Source organism: Capsicum annuum, chromosome 7 (assembly GCF_002878395.1).
Source record: "Capsicum annuum cultivar UCD-10X-F1 chromosome 7, UCD10Xv1.1, whole genome shotgun sequence".
Taxonomy (NCBI): Eukaryota; Viridiplantae; Streptophyta; class Magnoliopsida; order Solanales; family Solanaceae; genus Capsicum; species Capsicum annuum.
Genome location: NC_061117.1, coordinates 201,698,563 through 201,702,887, shown reverse-complemented (window position 1 = coordinate 201,702,887; position 4,325 = coordinate 201,698,563). Strand labels below are relative to the sequence as shown.

At 31.7% G+C, this 4,325-nt stretch overlaps 1 long non-coding RNA gene across 2 annotated transcripts; it reads left to right on the top strand.

Annotated features, from left to right (window-relative positions):
• Nucleotides 1-35: 35 nt before the first annotated feature.
• Nucleotides 36-3,896, top strand: LOC124900088. Of its 2 annotated transcripts, none has more exons than XR_007057735.1 (2): nucleotides 36-471; nucleotides 3,417-3,896. It is a non-coding gene; the product is annotated as an uncharacterized LOC124900088 (long non-coding RNA). The 2 variants fall into 2 exon arrangements; XR_007057736.1 differs by having other exon boundaries at nucleotides 36-2,456.
• Nucleotides 3,897-4,325: the final 429 nt, after the last annotated feature.

The following is a 4,325-nucleotide window of genomic DNA, read 5'->3' as shown; positions in this document are numbered from 1 at the left end:
AATAAATTAATGATAGGGCCCATTTAAATAAAATGTACACATATAATGCTCTACACAATGCATTTAATTATTTTCTCTTTCCCAAAAAGAAGGCTCAAAAGTACTTCTCTCTTAAAGTCAAACAAAAACTTTACTATTTCTTATAAAAAGAAAAAAACAAAAGGGGAGCAGCTTTCTTTCCTTCTTCTGAAGCCGCATAAATCAAACCTTATATTTTTTATTTTTTTTGTTCTTAAAAATTACAAAAGTGCTTCATAGCATTTGAAACCATAACAATCACAACAGCAAATTAAAGTGAAAGGTCAAATAAAAAAAATTGATGTGTCTTTCTGAATTGGGGTGCGTCCAACCAGATTTTAGCGACGCGTTTGACAGGCATCTAACAGGATCCGCCAAAAAAAAACCCGCCATGGCGGCGCTTCTAATCAGATCCAAAAATTCATACAACCAATAATCAAGATTTTCTCACAGGTATGTTCATACATAAATTTCTCTTAAACTTAAAAAAATAACATGTAAAAACGGGGCAATAAACCCGTCTCTGATGCCATTGTTAGTTTATTCGGAGCAAAAACATAAATCAGTGTGTACCTTAAACTTGCAGCGGAATTTGATTTTGCAACCGAAAAGATCTGCCCCACGTCTTCTTTGAATCTCTTGGAAACAAAGTTATAGAATCACAAACTAAATGCCTTAAAGTTTCACTGCCTTGTTGTTGTTTTCCATTTGGCCTTTTGTTACTGTTTTTCTGACTTTTACATAGGAAAAGAAGTGGTAATATATTGGGAAAGTGGAACAGTAACCGTTCCCCCCAAGTTTTAAAATTAAACTTATCTCTTCTTTTTCCCCTTATTTTGTCAGATAATTCAAAAACAAATTAAAAAACTAGGTCGAGTCGGGTTGGTTCGGGTCACATGAGCGACCCATGACCCTTAATTCAACATATCCTTTTAACTCAAGCGAAATTCTTGTTGGTGTCGTGCCTGTTCAAATTGTTGCTTCTTTACACAAAAAATTTTCTTTGCAAACAACAACAAAATAAAAAAGAAAACCCATAACTCAAATTCATACAATTCCACCTTTTAACACAAATCCCACAACTTCTCCACACTCTCCTCCCCCAAAACAAAAAATAAAAAGACCCATGTAATGAAAAATAGAAAAGAAAAACTGCATACCTTATGACCCTTTTAACAGTAATGCCATGATATTATTTGTAGACTAAAAGTCCCAACCCTATTTAAAGTCAATTAGGAGTCTATCTACTCATTCATATATCATACACGCCTTGCCTTCTATAACAACTCTCAAGTCACACTAATGGATCCCTCTAAGGGACTCAAAATTGAAGCTGGCGAACGTATTGATAGAGTTACAAATCTTCCCATTAATGTCAAACACCAAATTCAGGAGAATTTGACTATTGATGAAGCTGCAAAAATGAGTGTTTTGTGTAAATTGTAGAGACACGTTTGGGCTTCAATCCCCAACCTCATATTTTCTCAGTTTTGCCCCAGTAAGTGTTGGTGTATATTCATTTTATTATGAAATTAATATATTAAGTGCATATGTTAGTGGGTATAAATTGTGTATTCTGAGTATTATTACTTACATTTGTTAGTGGAAGAATGTGGTCATAAGTTTCTTGAAACTCCTATAACCACTAAGTCTTTATTTTTCCATTATACTATGTAATTATAATTGTAACTCATGTAACATCCAACTATTCATGAACCCACTTTACTACACCACATTCTTCCTATTCAATACAAGGATGAATACCTCACCTATAAATAGAGGTGGTCTTGCATGTTATATTGCATGGACTAGAAAATATGATAAGTGTGAAATAGATTATAGTGTGTAGCAGTGAAAGAGAGAGTTGAGACAAAGAAAATATTCTAAGTCTACAACTATATTCACTTTATAAATGAGAGTTATTATATTAGTGAAAGAAAGAGTTGAGACAAAGAAAACAATCTAAGTCTTTAACTTTATTCACTATACAAAGAAAGTAAATATATGTTGAAGGAAGGTGTAGAGCTTTGGACTCTTCAACTAATCCAGAGTTGTTTGAGTTGTACATCATTGATGGACTGTTGTATCCTGGAGGGGATAAGTCACTAGATATACTGTTGGATCGGTGTAGATTATGTCACAGTGGGCTTGAATCTTCTTAAAGAAAGCGAGATATCCGCGTCTCAGCCAAGAAGAAGATTATTTTATTTTCTTTGCTTTTATTCATTTTATTTTCAACTGTAATCATTTATTGTAAATGTGGTATATTACACCAACAATTTTAAGGAGATTCATGTTTTGGTATTGTTTACAAAATCATGGATATCGAGATGAGAGATCTCAAAAGATAGATGGCAAGAGATAACAAGTATCTTTCTATTTGCTCAACTCAAGGGGATGAAAGATAAAAATACTTGCTCAACTCAAGGGGATGAAAGGTAAAAAAAATTCTACTTGTTGCGGAGAAAAGGTAAAAAAAATTACCTAATATTTTATTTTGAATAAAACTATACTACTTTTTATAAACATAAGTGATATTTCAAATGCTCAAAATAGTGGGGGCTAATGAAATGAGAAAAAATCACCACAAAATTGTGACATTTTTACTTTTGAGAATGAGTTAAAAAAGTGTTATAAGTGCATAATTATTGTTGGAGTAAATCACATGTCATTATTAATTTGTATATAACGTGACGTCTTTATATTTGGCTCTAGCATGTTATCAAAGAAAGAGTAAAAATGTTGAGTAGCCATTTGACATTGGGTGAGGTAAATTTCATTCTTGGAATGAAAAATACCTAAATTATTTGATGAATTTTTTCTTGACATGTCACATTATGGTAAAAAATAAAAATTGTGAAATACATTTTGTTGATTATATTAGTCATGCAACTTCTTTTGATTCAAATATGTGAAAGTGGTGTGAAAAAAAAAAAGATTTTACTAGCTTAATGAAATATGAAATATGTGGCTAGTTTCACTTGGCATGAAGTTATGTAAAAGTACTTAAACAAGCAAATCAAGTATATTTACTTGGTTAAAGAAAAAGTTTGTGGCTTGTTGTACTTAAAAGTGTTTTTGATGCAAAATGAGGAAAAAAATAACGTGGTGCTATTTACTAATGAGAAATAAATTATGATTTGCTAACTCATTATGGAGGTTGAAATAACTATTTTAGCTTCAACTAGTGAAAAAGTTAATTGATCAATCACTTTATGTTGAGAAATTGATCTCTCTAATATTGAGTTATGTGATAGCACCAAAAATTTATTGATAGAGTATAAACCATTTTTATAATAGAAAATTCAGACCATAATGAGAAAAACACAATATTGTGAGATCATATTGATCAATGGTATACCAATATTAATTGTGTTAACTTTGTGATAATCTTGCAGATTCAAAACTAAGGCCTTAGCAAGAAAATAGTCTGAATTACATCGAGGGGGAGGAAGAAAGCCTATAAAAAATATCATGAGTTATATATATGGAAACCCAACTTGGAGACTAGAGATCCTATAACCAAGTTCAAGGGGAAGAACGAATCATATAATGACTTGGTGTGAGATGCACTATTGTTTAATTCTTCCTATGATGTGAGTGCATTTTATTCCTGTAATGATTTGTGAAGGTTGAGTCTAAGAACTCTTAATGAAATTTTGTATCTCTTATGAGTGGGGTGTCGAAATTACAGGACCACCCTTGAAAGATTTCACCTAAATGAGTGTGGAAGTAGGCCACTTCCTATGAGAATGAGGCTTATTCTCAAAAAACGCTCATGAAAAATTGGGCTAGCACATGGCGTAATGTGCTGCCTATTAAAGCTTATGTCAACACTTTTATTATTGTGTATAAGCAGTAATACTTTATTTCCCTTAAGCAGTCATAGTTCAATTATGGCACCACTACTGACTCTAGAGTAAATGTTACTGTTTTACTAAGTGAAGGTTCAAAGCAGAGCACACCTTCATTATGTATAATAGTCTCCCTTCAACTAAATTAGTGAACTCTCATACTTTAATATTATAATGAGTGGGGGAATATTGGTGTATATGTATTTTATAAATTAATATATTAAGTGTATATATTAGTGGGTATAAATTGTGTATTATGAGTATATTACTTACATTTGTTAGTGGAAGACAGTGGTCATGAGTTTCTTAAAACTCCTATAACCACTAAGTATTTATTTGCCCATTATATTACGTAATTATGCTTATAACTCATGTAATATCCAACCATTCATGTACCCACTTTAATACACCGCATTCTTCTTATTCAATACAAGGATGAATACCTCACCTATA